Below are 25,779 nucleotides of genomic sequence, written 5' to 3' on the forward strand. Positions count from 1 at the left end.
TTTCTAGACGCGAAGAAATGAGTTTAATTTGCGCGTTAGATAATTTGGCGTCCTTATTAAATTCCCCGTCTATCAGACCTTCCAATATTTTTTTTACTACTCCTGCAAGAATTAGATGCATGTATTCAAAGGGAACTTGCTCAACAATGTTATCAAAAAAATTTACCAAAGGAGTTCCTCCTTGTTTAAAATGACAATCTGACAAGTCCCTCCGCAAATAGTCATCATTAGTCCTGGCTATGCTATTTATTTCCAAATAACACAGACCCTTTTTTATGTCTCCTTCTTCCCCTCTCACGTGGCATTTTGAACAAGGGCAACGAGAACGATGGCCCATATGGTTCAACATAAATGCCCTTGCGGGGGCATCGGCTATGAATGCCCTAAAGTGAATAGGAATTAGTTTATTATCAAAAGAAATACCACCTTTGGCACGTATTTGATGAACTTCAATAATCAAATCCTGAAAAAAGTCGAAAGGATCTAATGGTTTCTTCGGACCTTCATAAATTCCACATATTTCTGGTTTTACACCATTGAGATTTACTATACGACACTGAATCGGCCAATAATTAATGATTGTACATTTATCAGCTTTCGCTCCGTCTGTATGAAGATCAACAAACAGAATTTCAGGTGTTCGTTCCTGACTTTTTAGCAACATTTTTACGAGTGCCAATTCAAGACCCACATGTAGATACTCCCCCGGTGCTACATAGCGTATATTCGCTTGTACATATGGCACAGCCAAGATTGTGCGAAAATCTTTGGGGTATGACTTAAAGCAATTGTGCGTTCTAAGCAAAGCAATTAGATTTTTTTTTGTCGCATCAGTTAAATCATTTTCAACAAGAAATTCTCTCAAATTATCTAAGAATACGTTAGCATCATCAGAAATACTAGCTTCTCTTATTAAATTATGATCAATGTAAGCCTGATTTTCAAAATCTGAAAGACTTTCTTGTGGAGGAATTATAGGACAAAACTCTGATGTTGGCAAGATATTTTTTTGAATGTCCTGAGGACAAGCATGAGAATTGGACAAAATATCATTCTCTTTATTTTGTATCTGCTCATTTTCAATGTTAAGCCTTCTTTTGATTCTTCTCATGTGCCTTTTACTAATATCTGATTTTCTCTTGCGGCTACAAAAATGATTTTCTTTTGATTTTCCCATTGTATTTATCTTTTCAAAATCAATTTAAATGTACTTTTTTTTTTTAAAATGAAAATAAAGCAAATTGTTAAGATATTATCTAAAATATAAATAAATCGAGATAAATAAAAGATATAAATAAAAAAAATAAAAGTTCTTACGTTGAATTTGTGACCACTTGAGTTTCCGCCCTTACAAAATGCGATGCTAATTTTCTTTGCTGTTTACTTAAATATTTGAGATATTATCTGCAATAAATAAAACATAAATTTATTAGATTATAAATTAGGCTTGGCAAGACAAATATGAAGAAATCATTCAATTGGGGGGAGTGGGTGGATGTATCGGAAATATGTTAAAAGAAAAGTACTCACGGATTGGGGCTTCTTCCCACGGAATCTTCTCACGGAATATAATGAAAAATTCACTTCTTTAATTATACTTGGGATTTTCTGGATATTCTGAAATAAATAAATTCGGAAAACAAGAAATTTATTAAAAGATTACATATTAAATTACCCATGAAAAGTATATACTTACAATAAACTTTTCTTTGGGGCCTCTAAGAGACTATCGTCAGGTGTGATGAAATTTTTTTTTCTATATTTATCAAATACACCGTTCACAATAAACGAAATACAACTAATAAACAATTTATCTTCTTGTATTCACTTAGAAAAGTATATTTAATACTTTTTTTCTGTATTAAAATGAAAGGAAACTCGGGAAACTCTACTTTCGCGTCCACAGAGAGAAAAAACAAAAAAAGAAATGGCTGAAAGGAACCGACATCGCGATGACATACGAACACGCTCACGAACGCGCATTCGTTATTTTTCAATCTTTTCAATTGAGGTTATGTTAATTTTTGTATTGTTTTTCTTTCGTTTTGGGAAAAATAAGTAAATAAAGTATTATATTAGTAAATTCCGACAGCAGTGTCTCCTATTGTAAGAATTCAAATCTGTGAAAAGAACACAATCATTCAACTGCTCATGATGATGGAACACCTCCAATAGGCTTTTCATCGCATCCTCTGCCGGTGGGAAATACTGGCAACGACTCATCTGTCCTTTCTCCGGATAACCGAAGTTCCATCAATAACTATTTCGGGTATCTCTTGCGCTTCTTCGAGTAAAATGCTCAAAAATGTAGCTTTTGGATGGAATTATAAATTGAATTTTCATCTCTAGGTACACGAATCATTTACACGTAACCTCATTTCTCAATCACAGGGCGGAAGTGCCGGATGAGCCCCTGAACGGGCCATGCAACTCCATCGGTCAGATCACAAATGGTATGCCCCTCAATTTGCTTCGCATTACCCATCACAAAGAGCTCATAATCTTGTTAATCCATCCCAAGCCTTCGCGGCATGGTGTAAACAGACAGCTACTCTCGTGCTTATAGAATTCACACACGGAACATAATATCAGCACGGCAGCCATTCCCAGGCACGTCTACATCTGCACAAGCCCATCAAATTCCATAATAGCCTCCGTGCAGACATTCTGTAGGATACCTGGGGTCGATGATCCACTGGGAATGACAGCCAAGAGATTCTCCTATCCACCATGGACACCACCGGCATGACGTTCAATTAGCTCCTTCCGGGGGATTGACATCTCCTCAACGGTGCAGGGATTATTCACGTACACGGAGATATGAAAGAACTTTGTACCGGAATTCCTGGTACGTCCAACGCTGGCACACCACACACCACTACGACAACAGATACTCTGCGAAACGGCCATTATCTCGACATTTGGAACAGTTGTGGGGCACCTAAAGACCCCAATATCATCTGAGAATGGAGGCTTTAGACGTGGCTTACCCTGCTTTTCCTCAGACGACTCAAACAGGGCTGTTTCCTCACCACAGTTGTGCGCCCCAGCTCCACGATGCATGAAAATGTCAAAATCACAGGCATTTTTCCAAATCAATCCCGCCAAGCAATGTTGTATTGCATGTTGGAGACTTCAATGAAATTCCCCACGGACTTAAATGTACGCCGCTTGAGCCCCCATTGCACATCCCGCAATAAGGCACCCCTTGATGATCTTATGAGGATCGTGGCGCATAATATCGCAATCTTTGCACGTTCCCGGCTCACCCTCGTCAGCATTCACAACAAGATACTTTGGACGCCCATCTCAGGACTTACTTATAAAGGACCACTTGAGTCCAGACGGGAAACCAGCTTCACCACGACTACAGACACCCGAGACCTTGATTTCATTAATGATCCATTCTGATCCCTTCAAAAAGATTTCCTTTGTCTTGTACCAATCCCCTACAAATTCGTAAAGATCTTATTTTGATCCACTAGTCGTTCAAATTCAAAAAAAGGGCATGTCTTGCAGTATAGTTTTTCATTTCGTGCAGCTATTAAAACCTCATCTTTAGTATACGTAAAGTCTTTTATTTTAACTTTCTTGAGGTCTTATTGCGAGATCCCATTAAAAGAATAATGCGACACATTTTCGTCTATAGGATTCAATTTCCATTTTTTTAAATTCACACTAAATAATGTCTTGTATATTGAAATTGATATTAGTAAAAAAAAATTTATTTAATATTGCTAAACTAGTTTGTCATGGCTATTTGTATGGAAATATAATAAAAAATATATCTGAAGTTTTCATTACACGACTTTGGCGAATTATTTTATAATTATTTCCAGATACAGGACATCTTTGAAGAACGTGGAAGATCAGAGCATGATTTCTCTTTATCACTATCCTTAATTCTCCCTTTAGGAGATTAGATTTTTAGGAAACGAAGGCATGGTACGCCTGAATTTTTTCAACAAAGTTTTCTAGCTCCAGAAATTTAATTGCAGCATGATAAAGAATAATCAACTCACCAATGTCACTTAACAATCTATATTTTATGAATCTCTTGGAAAAGAAAGTACTACAGGATTTCATAAGGCCTTAATTCAATAATTAGACATATTGCTATGTTTTATTAACATTGTTAATAAAGAAAGATTTCAATTTATTCTACAAAGATGGCCTTGCTCTCGCTCTTCCTTGTTTAGAAATGTAGGTCTGTGCATTTTGGTTCTTAAACAACACAAAAATTATGAGATTGACCAATGATTGTCCACAAATTGTGTAATTGCCTTATGATTGACGGATGATTGCCCCGAAATTGTGTGATTGATCGAGGATTGAGCATAAATTGACAAAAATTTTTAAGAACAATATTTGGTCAACAGCTGATCAATCCATGATCAATTTGATTGAGATAAAATTGACTTAATATTGATGCTATCAATATGGATTGATCAATAATTGAGTATAAATTGACCAATTGATTGATAAAGAAATTGAAGAACAATAATTGATCAATCCATGATCAATCCATGATCAATAATTGATTGAGTTGTAGTTGACTCAATATTGATAGTATCAATATTGATTCAATATAGGTCCGCATAGATGATCAATTATTGATCAATCGGAATTGATCTGCGATTGACCAATAATTGATCAATGATTGATCAATCGATTGACAGGCTCAATTGATTTATCAATTATTGATCAATCGCAGATCAATCTGATTGATTCAATCGTGATTGAACCTTTATTGGCTCAATCATTTGTTTACTGGGAATCCATAATTGCAGGTTTTGAGCAATATGGCATACGAAGAATGTCTCTATGGGTGAGTTTTGTTGCGGATTGTGTGGGTTTTTTCGAGAAGTCACACAATGCCCGAAGAATTGCGCGCGTTGTCTGATTTTTCAGATGGTGCCAATCCTCTGAAATTCCATAAATTGATTCTCACTCCAGCATAGAAGTGTCTGCGTTTCGAGAGACACACGCTTTTCAGATTTCAACATTACATATTTTATTTTGTTTCATTTCACTTCTAATGTACATTGAAATTTTGAAAAATTTCGAAAATTTCCACCGAGAAAGAAAGTTATTATTCTAAAAAAAAATGATTTGCAACTTTATTTAAAATTATTATGCCTCATGATTTGAAAAATTTAATTAATTTCTTGTATGCATCTCATAGATAAATACCTACTTCTAAAATTTTTATAGATCTTCCATAGTTCGTATATGTAGATAATCTTACTATAGGTAAGGTCAGCAATAAATATTAAATATCCATAGTTACCAAAAAAATAAGAATTTAATAAAAAATCCTTAAATAATCTTGAAATTTAGTGAATCCTAATTTGCACCCTTTGCCCTCCTACTGAACCTAAGGCAAGGCAAGATGAAGAATATAGCGAAAGGGAGGGCAAATTGGTGTGTGTCGTTTTGGACGGTTTTTTTCTTCTTCCTCAAGTGTGTATGGTACGATATGGTTCTGAGTAGGTGTCTAGTGAGGATGATGAGGAGCGTTCCATTCATCAATGCAAGAGAGGCGTCAGCAATTTCCGTAGTGTTGTCACAATGACGCAGAGATTCCACCTGCATCCGCGATAGTCCTCGCGGGTTGGCTCTTTTTTTTTGGACAATCATCGCGCGCCCCAAGTATGCTGCAAGTCAGTATGTGGAGGACGTGGGTGGCCTCAGTGTGAGTTTGCAGTGTTTGAGCCCACACGCTACAACAACGAAGGATCCCCCATCGAAATTGCATAACAAAGAAGATTCCTCGATGGTCCTCAAGTTGTGCTATACAATGGAGACCCTCTTGCACTCCCGGTGTCGTTGCGGAGACGCTCAATGACTTTCTCAATGACGACGTGTGTTTTCCTTGTAATATGATTTTTTTTTATTTTAAAATTCATTTTCTTCTCAGACTTGAATCGCCCTGCTTGTTTATTTATTTGCGCGGGGCTCCTCCTCCCGTCAAAATGCTGACATCCTCGAGAGTCATTGAAAAGTCATCCAATCGAGCTATTGTGTGTGAGGCAGCACCCAAAAGGCTCTCATCCTCCCTATAAATCCTTGCCCTCACAATGGCACACGATACATCCGGTGTGAAGAATTTATTACACCCACGTACAATTTATTTGAAAGGAAATTTAGTTTTTTTTTTTTTTGAGTGTTCAATCCACAATTTCAAGCAATTATGCCACTAATTTGCCACTATTTTGAAAAACTAAATCTATCTTCAGAAAAAAAGAGCCACGTTTAATCAACGTTGCCGTAATTGATACCTAACTTCCTAGTGTCTATAAAAGTATAGTATTTGAATTAAAAATTAAATTTCAATTTATATTTAGAAATTCTGACATGACAGATTCAAGCAGACAGACATTCATTAAATGATTTTCTCCCCCCGAAGCAGATGCACCTGTCCACAGTCCTCGATGACACATAAAGTCCCCCCATACCTGAGGATGCCCATATTGGTCCCAGAGGTAAAATAATGGCATGTGTGTGTGTAAGATGAACACCATCGTGGCAATTGTGTTTATTGCATGTACTCATGGAGAGATAAATTAAATATTAATCAAAATCAATTTGCAATTGACAGAGAGACAAAACACTCGAGACGAAGAAGATTGCAAAGCAGAAGAATCCAAGAATTGGGCGGTTCAATGCTGGTGTGGAATTTCCATTCATCGATTTCCAGAGAGCCTCAGAATGATGGTGGTGTGGTGGAGGAGAGAGACTCCATCCGCAGCCACGGGAATGACTTGCCATCATCGTGTTTCCTGCACCAGAAGCATCTCATGCTTCGCATTGAAGTCTTCAATTACGAAAATTCGATTAAGAGTTCTTATATGCTTTTGCCCTCCGTGTGTGGAGTGCCGTGCGCGAGCCTTCGCGATGTTAGCATGGAAGTTGTAATGCAGAGAAGAAGACTGCGCGCCATGCGAAATGGGGAGAAACCAGATTTTGAGTTAATTTAAAAACATAATTATTATAGGAGATGATTACAGACGTTCCACGTTAAATACTGACCTGTGGGCTCTCCCATTTTTGCTTGAAAAGCAGCCCAACAATTGCCACCGAAAAATTAACTGAGCACAGAGGACTTTCTGCACCGCACAGTAATTTGGACTATATATTATGTAGGTAGCATAAGAAGCTATACATGGTGTAAAAATCAAATAGAAGCTGTGCACGTTTGCACCCCCTTTTGATGGGCTTTTGTATTTCATCTTCTCACTTATGCGGGGCTTTGGCAAATTCGCAGATGGAACTTTTGGGAAGGAAGAAAAAAATATTGATAATTAAAATTCTCAAGTTAAGTGTCTTGCACGAGAGATTTTGTGTGTGCGAATGTGAAGAAACCCTCACTTTGGGTGTGGAATTGGTGGCTTTCAATCAAGATTGAGGAACGCCTTCGCATTTTGGTTGTACATACGCGGAGTCCCATCGCGCGAATTCCAGTAGCACCCATCCACAGACGGAGGAGAGGCAATGCACCAAATTAAAAGAATAATTGCCGCGCAAGTATGATGAGGGCTTCCAATACGTGTGTCATAAAATGTTTCCAAGCCCCCTCCGGAGATCACTTCTCGCTCTCTGCCCATGAGCGAGAGACAACCACCAATAAATCATGTTGAAGGGAAACCATTTCCATGCTCACAGGAGATTGCATCCAGAAACTGCGAGGTGAAATGCCGCCAGATGAAAAGGATCACACTCTTTGCATGATCCTCTGCACAAAAATTGGACGATGCTCTGTTTTCCTTCTTGCCCTTGGTGTCTTGCGAGAAAAATCCATAAAGACATCTCACTGCTCTGGGTTCCATTGTAGAGTTTGGGAAAGGGCACACAGGAATGATGGGGAGAAAATGAAAATATGCGTCTCTTGGCGCCTAAGAATTCATTATTGACGCTCACTGTTGAAGCTCAAGAGACAAAGCGAGAGGGATACTTAACAGCATATTGAATTACCATAAAATGTTAAATTATTGCTTCTTCTCCCATCCACCACTCCCTTCGATGGGTTTTTCTTTTTTTTTTTTCTTTTGCCGCTCGTCGTCTCTCACATAGTAATTTCATCTCAATTCTCCAGACGAATTGTAACACGGATAGGTCAGCACGATGTCCATAGGTGAACTCCACTCTCTCACAAGAAATTCCAATTCAGAAGCACTTTCTTGGGTCACAGAGCACCGATAGATAGGTCCAATGACGCTCAGTAGAGTTGATCAAACTTGTAGATTTATTTGAAGTTTATGTGGAGAATTAATATATTTTGAATAGAAAATAAAATTAATAATTTACGAAATAAGCTTACGGGATGATTTTATGGTTAAAGCGCATTTAGTTTTTGTTCTATCAAGTTTTTTTAAATTTATTTTATTTTGTTATTTAATTTTTCACGAACTTCACAGGATTGCCAATTAAAGAATTATTTTTCCCGTAAGTGATCCAATTAACGATTTCCGTTACTTAACATAAATAAAAATTTATTTAAAAAGGCAAAAAAAAAATGAGAAAAAAAGAATTTTAAAATGAAATACAATAAAATAATAAATTCCTTAAAATTTCCCACTCTGTCCTGAGAGATCAAGGCATTGTACATATCTGTTTATGTATTTTACCTACAATGCAATTGCAAGCAGACTGTGCATAAGCTATATAGGGGTCTCAACTCTGACAATACACCTTGATATTAACCCCATCGGAAATAGAGAGGGAGAGACACACTATAAATAGATGGGGGAACGCACAGTGTTTGCAATTGCTGTGCACTGGCAGATTAATTCTCGAAAAGACGTGACAGGAATTTTAATTCGATTTTGATGGATCGTCCCTCCTGCACTGTTGCTGGCCACTGTATTCGTGTCCTGGGGGACAAACTCTCACTGGCGTTCAATGGAGAGTGAGAGAACAGGAGAGGAAGTTTCACTGCACTAAAACAACTATAATTACCCGACTTTTTTTTACCCCATTGCACAATGGACTCCAACAACATTGCAGAATTCTCACAGATGTTCAACATGGCCGTGGGACCTCTTCTTCTTGGCAAATTTCATTTTGAACAAAACTTTTTTTTTTCTAACGAAAAGTTGACGCCAATTTGCACACTGATAAGTTTAATTCTTGAAATAGGAGAACACCAAGTACCGGACTCAGAAGGTGCGATAAAATACTACTAAATAAGTTGCTGGTGCTGCTTCAAAAGAAAAAGAATTAATTTAATTCAATTGTCTCCTTTTGGCAACAGTGCAATGACATCAAGGGTTGTTTTTTCGCACTCAAATTGCCAAACGATGAATGGGAAGATGAAAAAAAATTGTAGAGGGTTGTGTTGCTGGTAATGAACCGAAATCGAGGACATTAGAGGGATTTGTGGGGTGCCTTTGTCGTTGCCCGGACCCTGAGCCTCCGGGCTAAATTGGCTGGAAGTCGCCCCTTTTGAATTCTACACCCCAGCATCTCACCAATATTTCAAATATCGTTTCACGACATATTTTAAATCAATCCCCGGACCAGGGGGTTGAGACACACCTCACCCGTTTGAATTTATTTTATGTTTTTTCTCAGTACAAGAGAACTGCAAAAAAACACTCAATTCCACCAACTTGACCGATTTTGAGTGCGTTGCGCAGCGTGTGAGATATTTTGTCCTCACATAAGTGGTGCTCCTCCACAAGTTGTTTCAATTAAAGTGATGCCTCGAGGCGAAATTATACCACCTCTTGAACCAATTCCCATATATACCCCAGCTAGGAGGACGATCTCACGCACAGCATTCATTCGGCTGGCTCAAAGGATTGTTCCCTCTGTGTGCGATTAATTTATTTTGCTTGAACGCCCTTGTGAGCGAAAGATTAGTAGAAGAATAAATTTTAATTTAATAAAAAAAAACTATGAAATTGCTTAAAAAAACTACTCTTAAAGTCTTTTCTAAACATTTTTGTAAAGAATTTTAGAATTTAAATTTGATAACATATTTTAATGTTTTTATTATATTTTTTGAGCAATAATTAATATCGAAATAAATCGTAGCTTTTTGTGGGGGAAATAAGTTGGTATTTAGAAAGTTTCATGACTATTGAATGACTTCAAAATATAATGACAAACTACTGAAAAACTCACAGTGACTCAAATTTACTCAATGTGTGCAGCATATAAACTTTAATTTAAATTTGTTGAAAAAAAATTAAATCGTTCTATATTATTTCATTTAAAATTCATATTTTCCTTCAGAAAGTTTTTTCTTCTAAAAGTAAAATATTCTAAATGTTCTAAACAACAAAATTAAGCAGAATTTTCTTATACTTCAAAACAGGTCATTAAAGAAAATTCCTCTCATGGTTTATGGAGGGGGTTAAGGACCTAGTATCTTGCGTCAATAGAGTCATATATGCGTGAATGCTGTAAATTCTTTATTTTGCAAGGAAAATTCCTCATGATTCCCCCTGGGGAATTTTTGTTGAGTACTTGAAGTGATTTTCCGAGTGTATCTCACCGCAGTCGCAGGTTACAAAAGAGCGATGGGAAAATTGATGTTCCACACCGGGCTGCCCTTCCCCGCACGGCTCCATTTGTCTTTTAAGACCACTCAACTGCTGTGAAATGTGTACAATTTGCCACTATCGCGGCTTTACATCTTGACATCGTGAAATCACGCATTTATGACAGTTGAGCCTACACACTCAAATATAAGCAACAATAATTCCTGTGATAAGACAAAAGGTTGGCGGGTGGGGGGTGGTGGTGGGAGAACAGCCGTGGGAGAAATTGCCAGCATTTTCCTCAAGCGCTTTACAAATTAACTTAATAAATACAATTAAATTAGTATTATGTTATGTATTTTGTATTTACAGTGACGAAGACAAGCGAGAAGAGCATTTTCTTGTGTGCACTTGAATTTCAACCAGAAGGCGAGCTCTCGCACTGAGGTAAAAATTTATGTTTTACATGATAAATTGAATTTCTTCTTCTGCTGATACTTTATTGGTTCTCCTAAGCACGAAAGGTAGCAACACCGCAACTTCTTGTAACACAAAACTCCACCACTTGTCTTATGTATGGTACTTTCTCCGCGTAAAACGCGACTGAAATCATCAGTTTCTTTTTTTAACTATTTATTTAGAAATAAAAAAAAATCATGCTGTGATCTCATCATTGCCAATGCATTTTTTTATTTTAATCTCTTGAGCAATCAAATACGGTAGCTTATTAAGAAAAATCCTCAAATGTGTGCCAAGGATTCTTAGTGAGAGAGAAACACACAGAAAGAATTTTTACAGACCACCACTCATGTGTCCCACGACTTTGAGTTTTCCCAGCTGAAAAAAAATCACTTGTATAGCGACAAAAAATCTCCCAATCTCACTAATTAGTGTGATTTATCAGCTGAAGAATCAGACGTTTGGGAATCAAAGTTGAGGCTTTATTGGCTAAGAAATTTCCTCTTTATCAGTGAAACTTTCTCTCTTATACTTTGTTGCACAACAGTCGAAAATGGTTTCTTTTGGGTGCTTTTTGGTTGAATTTTTTTTCACGTTAATTTAGTGAAGATTTATTGGGTGATTCCTCAATGAATGCGGACTTTTCGGTGGCCCGAAGAAAATGTACCACTCTCTGTGGAGATAATGAACGGAGACATGGATTTCCTTTAAAGTTTTTGGAGCAAATCATTTGCATTTTATATATACAATTTTTTTTTAATCTTCCACCAGTGAATCGAACCATTCATTTGATCAATTCGACAATTAAGTACAATTTAGTGCGGAAAAATAGCAGCTTATCGCTTAAAATGCGCTAAAATTACACAAAGTGAAATATCATACCGAAGGAATATTTCGAAATTTCTGCAATATGTTCTAAAACTATTCGTCAAATCGAATTTATTTACATTTAAATGAAAATAAAGATTTTTTTCTCGAAAGGAATAAAAACAAAAAAAAATAAATAATTAAAAAACGAGCTTGATGAACGCTTAGAATACGAAGGAGTTAATGAGAATTTATAAACCAATTAGATCTTGTGTTCACAACACAGATTTTTATTCATTTATTTTTTTCAAAAGTGAACTATTTGAAGAAAGACGGATCTTCAGTGCAAGATTGATTTGAATTTAGTATTGACATCATAAATTTTGTTAATATTACAAAACAGAAAATGAAAAAAGAGAAAAGAAATGCGGATTATTAAAAAAAAAAGCCTTCAATTGAGAAAAATCCATTTATCTTGCAAATCACACGAAAAAGGGGTTGAAATGTGCGAGAAGAGCACCAATAATTGAATTCCCGTACGCGACAGAGTAAATAGAAAATGTTGAGTTTGGAGGGAAATGAATAATACAAGGAAAAAAAAGTGAATCGAAATCCAGGGAATATTTTTGAAAAGTGCAGAATTCACGCATTGAGTGTATTTGCGAAGAGTGAGAATGGGAAATCCGATCAGCTGTGAAAATTCACAACTTTTCCACGGAGATTTTCACATTGTTGGCACAGGCTGTTGAGCCGTGCTCTACACTGAATGTGATTACACGCGGAGGAACAGCGGGTAATTTTGCCATTTTTCATTTTTGGGCGGGAGGCACGCTCTTCGTAATTCGAAAATCATCATTTTTTATTTATATAACACAGAGAGTACCCCCAGAGTGTTATGTGTGTGTGTGTGATTTGATCCTTTTGAGAGCTTCTCGTATCATTTTTATGGGTGTGTGATTAATGATTTCATTGAGCTTAATCCATACGGAAAAATATATCTATGTATGTATTATTTTTGGGAAACAATGGCCGGGTGCATAGCGCGGAGAAAAGCTCTACCTATTATCTAGAAATATTTTGCAAAAATATTCGTACAAAATTATATTTAAACTTTGAGTTATTTTACGAATTTTATACCCAACCAACTTAGAAATTATATTCAATTTAATTCCATTGAGCTTGGCGCGAAATGAATTTGATGTGGGAAGCTTTGTAGGGAGGAAGTTTTTGGGTGAAAACTATTCGTGATTGAGGAAGTTTACGGGGATTGTAGTGTGAATGAGATCTCAAAACCAAACACCCAATCCTTTTATTTCTCCCCGTATATATGGTGATGTTTTATCTTTGGATTAGAGGGACCGCATCTCCTGTATATTTCCCATTGTATGCTGCAGTAAGGCGAATGATTATTGTCGCGTAGGGAACTTCATTGGGAGACGAGATGAAAAAGGGGTTTTATGGTGTGCCTCTCTACAAATCTCACTTCAATCTCACCCCATTTTCTCGCACATTCCTCCTGAATTCATTATAGATTTGACACGATACCCGCCACCGAGTCAATCCGCGTCGCATTCACCCCATTTTGAGGGGTTGCCTCCATTGTGTTAAGATATATACATATAAGGAAGGCTTAACCACCTTCCACACATAACAAAGTGCGCGCACAACTGGAAATGTCGACAGGGCACCATCATTAATCAAAAGTGTATTAAAACGATAATCCGTCATCATCTCATTTGAGGTGTCTCTTTCGCACCCAACCCCAGCCCCCGTCCTGCGGGCATAAAATTCCACACCACCCGTTGCATGAGAGGGCGACGTTGAAGTCCTCAAGATGCATAAATTAATTAATTTTTTCGCCTCTAACCCACCGTCACGTTCAATTGGGCTCATGCGGTGCAAACAAGGTCAATTTGGCCGCGCGACGAATGATGGAATTGCAGGTGGAAGTGAGTCAATAAAAAAAATAAGCAGCAGCATAAAAACGCACACACCACTTGAAGGAAAACTCCCCACGTAATTGCAGGGTGATACGCTATCTCTATGCCATCGCATTATTGGTACGCCTCTGCTAAGGCCCCTTGCTTGCTTTTGCAGGGCCTCCATTTCACATTTGAAATTATCCACCTGAATACGGCCATTTGGACGCTTTTTAGGACTCTCTAAATTATCCATATCATGTACATAGGGGATAGATTTTGTGGTCAGTTTCGTTTTTTACTTGACTTTTTTTTTATTCTTTTAAAGGAGGTCTGATAATTTTAAGGGTGGTAACATTGGATTATGCTCTTTTATTGCATGAATTGTAGTATGTATTTATAAAAGGAATGGAGAGGAACTTGATGGCCTATTTTTAAGTCATTTTTGATAAAAAGAATTAATTTATTTTGTATATTTTTTTTAAATTTTACATCGAAATAACAAAAAAAAAGTCAAAAGACTTTTAATATAATTTTCTTTCATCTCATAAATTTTAATAAAAAAAAATTAACATTTATATTATTTAATTAATTTGTTTAAAACTTAGAAAAAAAGAAAAAATAGTGTTGTAACTAATGAGTTTATAAAATAGTATTATGCCAAGTATCCATTTCGAGATTTTATTTAAATAGAAATAATATTCAAAAATATTTTACAATTTTTCCCATGATTTTTTTTATTCTTCCATAATATAATAAGAATTTGAATTTTTCTACAAAATAAAAATAGTAGAAGAAAAAACTAACTAGGTAGTAATGGTAAAATTCGCATGATGTCTGTTGTTTTATATATGAAAACGAGACTCTTCTTCCGTCAACTCTATTTGAATTCCAATGTGTTTAACTGTTTGCTGGATATTGTTGTACAACATGTAATTTGTGTTTATTTTACACTGTATCACCCTATAATGTAAATTTGCAGTATGCACCCACCACAGAGTGAATGCGCCGGGAAAAGAGCGGCCTGAAAGGTGCACATGGCGTGCCACATCAGTGATGGACGATGGAAAATCGCTCACAGTGGGTGAACCGGGAGTAATGCATAAAAAAATCACTCTATACACGCGGTTGGTTTGTGATAAAAATTGCAAAGCCATGATAAATAGAATGGGTATAAATCAAAGAAATTGCGTTGTGCGCGGGAATGCCATTTTCCGTCTGTCTCTCCAGCCGTGTGTGTTGTTTTTCTTCCACATTCAGCAAAACCAGTTGATTTTCTTGGACTCTGAGCACCAGCGGGGGTACACTGGAGGGGGGACGATCCACAGCGCAGTTTACCTGGTAGCAGTATTAACGTAGTTTGTTGAGGAGCCTCACTGCCGATGAGGCTTTAGAAGGGGCCTTGAGCACTACGCGAATTGCAATGTCAACTTCTCAATCTTATACAACTCTCACTCCATTCCATGCCATTTTATTGTTGCCTCACGGAATTTCTATTTACTATTGAGCCCGGTTCTAATAGGAAAAAAATAATGACGAGAATGCTGTAACGAAGAACGACACAATGAGGAAAACATTGCGCCAAAGTATAAATAATAGGAAGAAGCTGTGCAAAGCTAAACATACACTGTAAAAATTCTTTTTCTTCATAATCTTTTTGTTTTTAGTTAATTATTTAAATAAAATCAAAAATCGTAGTAAAAATTTTCCTAACATCTTTTAGAGACTTTGGAAATAAATTTATCAAAACGTCGCTGGAATGTAAAGTATTACCCCTTTTTATTTTAAAGCGATTAGTTGTAATATTTTTAGGTTTTCATACTCAGAAATAAAATATATAAAAAAAACAGAAGAAAACTACTGAAAGAAAATTATTTTCCAGTGTATTGTTCTTCTCTATGATGCGATTTTTTTACATTTGTGTATGTAATACATAATGCTAAGATTGTGCAACTTGGACTCATCTGAAGCATATACCACCAGCCACTACATATGAGAGAGCCTCCTTAGCATTAATTTCCTATACTATTTGGACACCACTCGAATCTGCATAAAGAGGTAGATCTCCCACTAAAATCCTCATTTGAATATATTTCGGTGCATGAAAGCACTCGGAGGTTCTATTTTGGATTCTAATCCGATCAACAAATCCAAAATTTCACATATAGGAATTCAATCCCGCAGTGCAATTAATTTAATTTAATTATTAATAAATTTACCACGATTGACCAACTCCATATTTGGGCATAAATGCATTCATTCCCCATACTCACTGCCCCGCACTTTTTACCCACTAATCACCCAATGTGCCTGTTGGGAAATAATTAAAACATTTTCACGTTGAGCAGCATTCTCATCTCGCTAATTAACGTTCTTCATGTCATTATTGGTGGGTTTATATATTGGAATTATACCATATTGAGTCGCTGAGAAAATTGCTATTATTGCACGCACACGGTCACCCGGTAATTTAGCCAATTTTCACGCAATTGAGACATTTCGATGGGCAACCTTTATTAACACTTTTGTTGGGCTAATTTGACATGCGGAAATACCCCAGAACTGAGTGAGAAATTTTGCCCCCAGGGGCTCTAAGGGAGCACACACCCCTTAACACGCGGGTGAATTCTGCACCCAGAGAATATCGCAGTTGTGCAAGTGAAACGACCAATTTTCCACCCCATACCCCGAAGGAATTGCACATACACAGCATTCACGAGGAAGGGTATAAAGGAGAGTCTTCTCGCGCGGGACAACCCTTCGCATCAGTCATGATTATCCTCGTCACAATTGAGAAGCGAGAATCCATCTCCTGCTGTGCAGAATATTGGCGACCTCGAGGGATCGATTGGGTGCAATTTACCATTTTTTTTCAACGCCCAGAGTATCGTCTTTCGCCCCGGCACAATTGCACAATTCATCACTCATTGCCATTTCTAGCTTTCACACTTGCTCTTCCTCCATCCAGCCATTCTTTCGTTCATACCCCGAAAATGGGGTGCTGTCTCCGCATTCTTTTCATCCCTTCAATGGGTTAAAAGGGATGATGGAGCATCGCTAATATTGTCAAATATACAACATAATAAAATAGCTTTAAAATTGGACATAACGAATAAACCCACTACTACACTATTAAATCTTTAAGAAACATATTTAAGAAAAAATTTAGGACTTCAGGAAAATTTAAATCAAATTTTCTCAAAAATATTTATTGATTAGAACATGTAAAGAGAAGAAGAAACTGTATCTAATATGATGAGAAAAACTCACCCAATGTTCTTTCCGCTGTTTCCGCTCGATAGGAGAGCCTTGCAAACAGAACAAGGGGATGCAAAGAGAGAGGATCATATCAGCGTTGGAATACAAAAGAAGAAAATGATATCATCAATATAAATATATTTATTTTCCCCTATCTAACAATGCAATGGAGGACCTCATTTCTATTATATATTATTTTATTGTACTGCAACTTGTGCCATATTAGGACCGAAAATGCACCCAACCACCCCCTTCGTCAGCACTATATATGAGCCCATAAACAATACCAACACGCGCACGTTGGACAAATTTGCTATGAGGAGGCGGAAAAAAGCCACGGTGAAAATGAACAAATGGCAATTATTTTGTACTGCTGTTATAGTGAATTTTTGTGAACTAGTCGTGCCTTCATCAATTATTATAACGAGGAGGAGCGAGGATGACAATTGAGCGTCCACGGAAAAATTATTTTTAACCACCCCCGGACGCAGGGTAGGTGCGTCTGGCAATGAAATAAATCGTCAAAAGAGGCGTTGACACACAACGGGAGTAATTTATTGCCAAGAGAAAAAAATAAATATACGACACCATTAGAGGCGAAATAAATAGAAGGTGGAGGGAGATTCATCATTGAATACCATAATCCATTAATTTCCTCATGCTCTTGCACAAAAAAAAACATTTTCACACAACTAATACAATATTGGTCTTCTTATTTATTTACCAAAAACGAGCATAATTCATAAAAGCACTGCTTTATTGTAAATTTTAAAATTTGTTCCAAAAATATTGGGAAGGCGGAAACTCACATTAATTTTGTATTATTCCTTAATGAAAGTCAATCATAACGCGTCCAGTTATAAGAGTTGGTATACCACAACGCGGATGGGTCAGTCTATGCGTTGTAATTTAATTTGTGAGTACTATTAGAGTAGGCAAAGTCAATTTTTTGTAAAATTTAGCAATTTGACACATTAAAATGCTTATATCTTAAGTTCTATTAGACCTACAGAAATCTCTTGACTAGTTCTGGAAAGGTATTGAAATAAGCTATAATCTGACATATATTTCGAAACATTTCAAGGTCACCTCCAGAACACAAAATGGCGGATTTTTGTTCAATGGTCCTAGAGGTTTCTGATGTTCTAGAAAGTTGTAGAGTTTTACAAAACCTTTAATTTGATACTAAATTGAGCAAAATCGGACAATCCGTTCAAGAGATATGGCTCTTAGAACTTTTCAAATTTAAGAATTTTTCAAATGGCTATATCTTCTAAACGGCGACATAGATTTTCTTCATTTTTGTACTGATGAAAGATATTAAGTCAGGCTACAACATATCAAAATTTAAAAGATTTGCCTAATGGGGATTCGGAGATATTGCCCCTTAAAGTTAGGCAATTTTTGTTTTTGTTTTTAGCGCCTCTTGCGGATGTTTTAGAAACTTGAAATGTTCTAAACAGTTGTAGGGCTTCTCAATACCTTTTATTTGATACTAAGATGGTCAAAATCGATCAAGCCGTTCTCGAGATATATCGAAAAAAGACTTTTTGCTTTAGGCCGCCGTATTTGCTGAACCGCTTGACCGATTTTGAAGTATGAATTGTTGATGAAAACGTCTCACTGAGCTCTACAACATACTAAAATTTCAGACCTCTAGCTATAAAGGAAGTGGTTGACGCTATTTCAAAATGGCGGACGGCGGCCATCTTGGATTTCGAAAATGCGAAAAAATGAAATTTTACACCCACATTTCTATAGAAAACTTCAAATCGGAAGTCTCTATCTGTTACCGTTCTCAAGCTATAAGGCAAAGTTTAGAGTCCCGGACGGCAGGCCGGCCGGATCAAAAATTTTCCACCACCATTTTCGTAATGTGGGATGTCTAAAACGTGCTCATACCAAGTTTGAGCCCGATCTGAGGTGGTCGGTTTTTCCGATGATTACAATACTTGGTATGCCACGATTGTGGTATACCAACTAATATGTGCGGACTTTATATCTGTAGATCTACAGATCTTGAAAAATATGTGAGCATAAAGACTTTTTTTATGGAAGAAAAACATCAATAGAATATTTCACAAATATTACAAATTAGTTTTTTTTTAACAAAATTTGTCATCTATTAACACCCAGAGCGATCATCTGCATACCTTTGGGGCTTGCGGGGGTTTGTGTGTGTGAAAGTTTTGAGGAAAATGCGGTACATATATATATTGTGTCATGGAAAGTTTGAAGTTTTGCCAGTTAATTCACGTTAACTTAATCATCGGCTGTTGGTGTACACCCTGTTGTCGGTGGCAGTATTATGTCTGTTCCAGTTAAACTCAGTAGAATACGAAGTGAGATGATGGGGTATACTCGATACACCAAACTCCCCATCCGACCATGGGTTATATATACAAGAAGTGTGTTTAGATGTATGGAGACGAGAAAATACAAAAGAGCCGAACAAAATCCCAGCCTCTGCCGTAACACCGCGCACTGCAAACGTCCCCGAAGTTCGTGCCACATGGCGGAGAGCTTGCCTATATAGCACATCACCCACTCGCCCCATTGAATTTTGTTCGCTTTCTCTCCGCCAATCAATATTCTGACGAACGCTCCTTGAATACTAAAGAGCCCCCAGAGTTGCGACTACAACATACAACATACCAGCTCGATGGTACGCGTCGATCCCACAGCATCGCGGGGGCAACAACGCGGGGGTGCCGCATAGATTGGTGCGAGAGAAGAGCCTCTCATTCGGAGGAATTCTGGCTCGAGGGCCTTCACTACACCCTCCCTGCATATACCCTAGCCTCAAATAGATGTTTTGTGCGAGTTGAACACACATTTTCCTGCTTTCGGCGCGTGAAAAAAAAAGCAAAGAGACCGAGTTGCTCACCATCGAGAAATGCATGAAAATAGCCGAGATGGGATGTGGGTGAAAAAATAGGAAAATAGCAATAAAATAATAGAATATACAAAAAATAATAGTTTTCAAGTCAGATAATTCGCGATGTGGGGTAGGTTTATAAAAAAATCAAGTTTTTTTGTGAAATATGTTCTAACAACTTATTATGTGAAAAACTTTTTAAAAAAATTGTAAATTTTTAATTACTTCATACCATTATTTTTATTATTTAGTCATTTTTTCAATTTATTTGATTAGGCTGGTATATCTTAAATCTAATTTGAAAATTTCGAAAGAATATTTGATTATTTAAAAAAATAAAATTCAAAATCAAAAGTACATATTAAAAGTTAGATTAAGATTGTTTTAGATTGAGTCCAACATTTGGGAATTTTGCTTTGATTATGAACTTATAATTTTATTTTTTAGTAAGGAATGAGGATTTAAAGATCTTGCTTTCAGAATAGGTATTAAATCCTGATTTATCTAAAATTTTGGCGCAAAAAAATGTCTATACACATTCCAAAGTAAATGAAGAACTTCTGCAATTTTATATAATTAGTTGGTATACCACAATCGTGGCATACCAAGTATTGTAATCGTTAGAAAAACCGACCACCTCAGATCGGGCTCAAACTTGGTATGAGCACGTTTTAGACATCCCACATTACGAAAATGGTGGTGGAAAATTTTTGATCCGGCCGGCCGGCCGTCCTGCCGGCCGGTGCGCCAAACTTTGCCTTATAGCTCAAGAACGGTAACAGATAGAGACTTCCGGTTTGAAGTTTTCTATAGAAATGTGGGTGTAAAATTTAATTTTTTCGCATTTTCAAAATCCAAGATGGCCGCCGTCCGCCATTTTGAAACACCGTCAACCAGTTCCCTTGTAGCTAGAAACCTGAAATTTTAGTATGTTGTAGTCCTCAGTGAGACGTTTTCATCGATAACTCATACTTGACAATCGGTCAAGCCGTTTAGCAAATATGGCGGCCTAAAGCAAAAAGTGTTTTTTCGATATAACTCGAGAACGGCTTGACCGATTTTGACCATCTTGGTATCAAATGAAAGGTATTGAGAAGCCCTACAACTGTCTAAAACATTTCAAGTTCCAAAAATGGCCGCAAGAGGCGCTAAAAACAAAAACAAAAATTGCCTAACTTTACGGGGCAATATCTTCGAATCCCAATCATAGATTTCCTTGAATTTTTGATATGTTGTAGCAGGACTAATAATCTTGCATCAGTCCGAAAATGAAGAAAATCTATGTCGCCGTTTAGAAGATATGACCATTTAAAAAATTCTTGAATTTGAAAAGTTCTAAGAGCCATATCTCCTGCACTGCTTGACCGATTTTGCTCATCTTAGTATCAAATTAAAGGTTTTGCAATTCTCTACAACTTTCTAGAACATCAAAAACCTCTAGAACCATTCCTTCAGGACGAAAAATACGAAAAACTCTTTTTGTGAAACAAAAATCCTCCATTTTGTGTTCTAGAGGTGACCCTGAAAATCATTGAAATTTATGTCAATTTATAGCCTATTTTAATACCTTTCCAAAACTAGTCAAGAAATTTCTGTAGGTCTAATAGAACTTCAGATACAGTGGGACCCCAGTACAACGACCACTCGAATGTACTCTTCACACTCATTATTTTCAATGCGCGAGAGTAGCTCAACCAAGTGGTCGTTGTACTGGGGTCCCACTGTATATGCATTTTAATCTTTCATATTGATGAATTTCATAAAAAAAATCAACTTTGCCTACTAATTCTGCTCACAAATTAAATTACAACGCATAGACTGACCCATCCGCGTTGTGGTATACCAACTTTAATAACTGGACGCGTTATGATTGACTTTTTTTTAGAAAAAAAAATTTCAGTAAACAAATGGAACGTTTCTTTTTTTTTCTGTACGATCCACCCTGTTTGTCAGTTTCTTTGTACACAATATAAAAGTTCAGAATGGCCTCCATACAAGGGTTGTGTATGTATACATAGTTGAAAAATATATCAGACGAGTAGCAGATTCCGCAATATCTCAAGCGAAAGGAGAAACTTTTCAGCAATGTTAAAGTGCAAAGTGCGGTGAGTTAAAGTGGACTCTTGGCGCCATTGAGGGTTCAACACTTGCAACTGCATGATATCCATGCGAGGGTGGCTATCGTAACTGGCTTAACGACGTCCCAAAGTAAGTGAAAAGTATCTTCTTATCGTCTCCTATTTGTTCTCTATATTGTATGTAGAAGACCACCCTCAAATGCTCTCGTAAGAGTGACGATGCTCTCAGCATGATTCAGAAAGCTCATTGATAGGGTTGAATTGCGGAGGGTCATTGTAACCTCTTTTATAGTGTTATAGGTTAATAAAATATTTCAAATCTTGAGGTATTTCCCGTTGATTGTTTTGCGAAAGTCACATAATGATGAGCAGAGCACCCCACGTCTATACATTATACTCTCAATATCTCCACCTACACGCTACCCTAGAAGAGAACGAGGGACCTATCCGAATTCATCCGAGATGTTTGTGAGTGTTTTTGGGGTGAAAAAGGGTTGTGACTCTCTATTTCATTTGATGATGAGTCTTCATGTTCTCTCCCCCAACTTTATTAATGTTCCATCCCCGTTGCTTCTCCGGAATATCCGGGGGAGGCGGTATGGGGTGTGCTACACAGCTAAAATTCTTGCTATATGGAAGTTCCTCCGATTGCTGCCTCACTGAACAATTTCGATTCACACACGAAGACAAGCGTAAATTGTAACGCAATGTTAGCGAGGATTAGTCATGTGATCTATAGACGATTCTCCCCAATTTGCGGAAGAAGAAGGACCTTCAGGCACCCCCGTACACCACTCCGCACACGACAACTCCGACAAACGACCACCATCGCCTCGTACGAGGGGTTGAAGCGGCGGCAAAACACATAATTCCCGCCTCTCATTTGGGTATTAAGAGGCGCGTCTCCTACTTCGGCGGCTGTGAATCATTGCGCATTAAAAGATGGAAATTAGATATTACCTTCATACCATTTTCAAATGATATCCATTCAACAGCAATGGGGTGGTTTTCACGAAAGCTCTCTCTTCTACTTGTCTTTAGCACCCAAAAAGGGGTGGTTTAGTGCGAAAAAGGGGTGAAAATATATCTTCACAGTGTTTCGGGCTAATTTAAACAGACGCATCTACAAATTCATTTTCCCAAAAAAAAACAGACTCCCTGGCACAAAATTATCACCATGTCTATTTAATCCTCAAGCTTTAAGCTAAGTCCTTAGCATGAAAACTACCATATTTCTATTGCTTAAAGTATGGTTCACAATTTTTCTATATAAAGAGTCTTTTATTCCCAAATTAACCCCAGTAGAGTCAACTACAGATCCATCTTGAGGCTTGTCTTGAGACAAAGCAACCATTCCAGCCCGCATAGTATTCCATCCTACAAAATTACCAAAGACTTGATAGATGTGGGGAGGGTGAAACGTGGCAGTTTTCGATTTTCCGCAGTTCCATCATCTTGTCATGTCGTGGTTAAAAATTTGACAGCTCTGTTGAAAGTTCACCACCCCGATGGAATCCCACATTTTCCCTCAATAGCGTAGGTGGAGAAAGGTAGGGGGGTCCATTGAACAGGGGTTCTTTTTTGCCATGAGATTTATTACGCGTAGTAATTGTAATTTTGTCACATAGACTGCCACTAGGGACACTATCTGTTTCATGTGTTCGGAATAGTTCTTCTCTGGAAAGAAGTTTAAGAAGAATAGATAAACAATACCGGATTTATTTTTACGATAACCAGTAAGATAGCATGATGTGCTGTATCTGATTCTGATCGGTTGAAAATAAGAGTTATTTTAAAGAATACCTACCTAGCTATTTTGCAGATATCTTACATCTTTTTTAAAATAAAAAAAAACACTGTTGTTAATTTTTAATTTTATTTTTTTTAATTTATGTATATATTTTTTAAGGAAAATAAAATAGAGTGTAGCTTATTTATATTAATACTGAAAATTCTTACTCATGAGATTTTTTTAAACTTAATAGATGTAGAAAAATCTTTTTTAAAAAATCATGTAGAATAAGTTTCGTATACCTAGGTGTAGTATACCCATACAAGAGTTTATAGTCCTAAAATATCCATACAAAATATGTAGCATCAAAAGTTCTTCCTGTGAGGTTCTTCTTTTGGAAACTCGTGTCACATCTCTTTTTTGTGTGATGGAGGAAAACATGGTGTTAGGGTGCGAGAAAAACTGCTGAAACATTATTAAATCGAATCAATGCCACCCTGGGCCTTATGGGTCGTTGTGCGTGTGCACATCAAAGTGAGAAAGGCAATTTTGAGGTTGTGCGCGCCCATAGTGGGTGGTATCCTCTCACACCTAACACATCCTTGTCTTTAATCAGATTTACGTTTTCCATAAACCGCCAAACAAACCATCACGGAGAGACGCAGGACCGTCATGGTATTTTCGAGTTTGACACTCGCAGCCCCCTCGTAAAATGTTACCCGTCACATTTGGAGGTGTTGGCGTGGAAGGAATCGAATTGGACAGTATTTTCCATCATCATCCGGGGAATACTCTGGGTGTGAAAATTGGTTGAGAGGCGAGCTAAGGGTTGATTCTATCTATTGATAAAAATAAATTGTATAACGCAATCTGATTTGGTCGAGTTACATTTTTTTCCACACTGCACAGTCTCTTTTCCCTTCTGAAGACCTTCTTCAGGGGTGTGACTGCTATAGAAAAAAAATACTACCTAAAAAATGAAGTCCGTGTGGTGTCCTTTTGAATCTCTATGGAGTTGGAAATTTCCCAAATGAGATGCTTTTGAAGTGATGTGTGTGTGTATGTGGGTTTGTGGGTGGTTGATGGTGTGGGAGGAACCCTTGGTGGGTAATCACTTGTCGAGGCGACAAGAAGAAATATTGCAAGATATATCCTTCATGTTTTCTTCACACATTCCCTAAATTTTCAACACACACCAGAGGCACTTAGTTGATTTGCTCCTTCACGCACTTAACTCGTTAAGTGAAATACGGACCTCCAGCTGTTCATGAAAATCATACATTTTTCCTTTCCATGCTACCAGGCTTAATTCTTTGCTTGACCTAATACTCTTGCCTGACAGTATTAAAGACAGAATTCTAAGCAGTGGCCAGTTTCCGTGCCCTTCTATATCAGATCATGATCTAATATATGTCTCATTCAATTATAAGCTCCCCAGATCAACTGATAAATTTAGAGATGTGTATCAGCTCTCTCGTTGTAATGCTCAGGAGGCTATCTCAAGGGCATCTGAGATTGGCTGGTATAATCTTGCACTTATCCCTGACCCATCTGAGCGGGTGTCTGTTTTCACTGACCTTGTGCTTGATCTATATGAGGGTTTGGTGCCTAAGAAGCGTGCCCTAGTTCGTTCATCTGCTACCCCTTGGATTAATTTGTCTTGCATTAATCTCATGCGAAAACGCGACAGAATGTTCTCTAAATCTCGTAGGACAAATTCTCCAAGACATAGGGCTCGTTATTGCAAGCTGAGAAACCGTGTGAGAAATCTCATTCGTAAGTTAAAAAAGAATTACTTCTCTCGCTGCTTAGATCCCAACCTTCCCTCTGGTACACTTTGGCGAAACATTTCTAAACTTGGTCTCAAGCCGACAGTGGGTACCCCATCGGGAGTCACTATTACTGCTACAGATCTTAATTCTCACTTTGCTCGGGCTTCAGGTATACCTGCCTTGGTTACTACTACCTCCTTGGACAGTGCGCCTTCTGACGGCTTCAGCTTCTGCTGTGTCTCTGAGAATGATGTTATTATGGCGGTTCGGCGTGTGAAATCTGATGCATTGGGAAGTGATGGGCTTTCCCTTGCGTTTGTAAGAATGATTCTACCTGCTATTCTTCTGCCACTCACTGATATTTTTAATCAAGTTCTCACTACCTCCTC

The 25,779-nt window shown here is 37.4% G+C and overlaps 1 protein-coding gene and 1 pseudogene across 2 annotated transcripts in view; one reads left to right on the forward strand and one right to left on the reverse strand.

The window, feature by feature from the left end:
* LOC129793390 (POU domain protein CF1A) overlaps positions 1 to 25,779 on the forward strand; it is a 299,560-nt gene that overhangs the window by 115,258 nt on the left and 158,523 nt on the right. The window lies entirely within an intron of this gene.
* LOC129791525 (NADH dehydrogenase [ubiquinone] flavoprotein 1, mitochondrial-like) overlaps positions 2,330 to 25,779 on the reverse strand; it is a 38,915-nt pseudogene continuing 15,465 nt past the window's right edge.

Source organism: Lutzomyia longipalpis, chromosome 3 (genome assembly GCF_024334085.1).
Source record: "Lutzomyia longipalpis isolate SR_M1_2022 chromosome 3, ASM2433408v1".
NCBI lineage: Eukaryota > Metazoa > Arthropoda > Insecta > Diptera > Psychodidae > Lutzomyia > Lutzomyia longipalpis.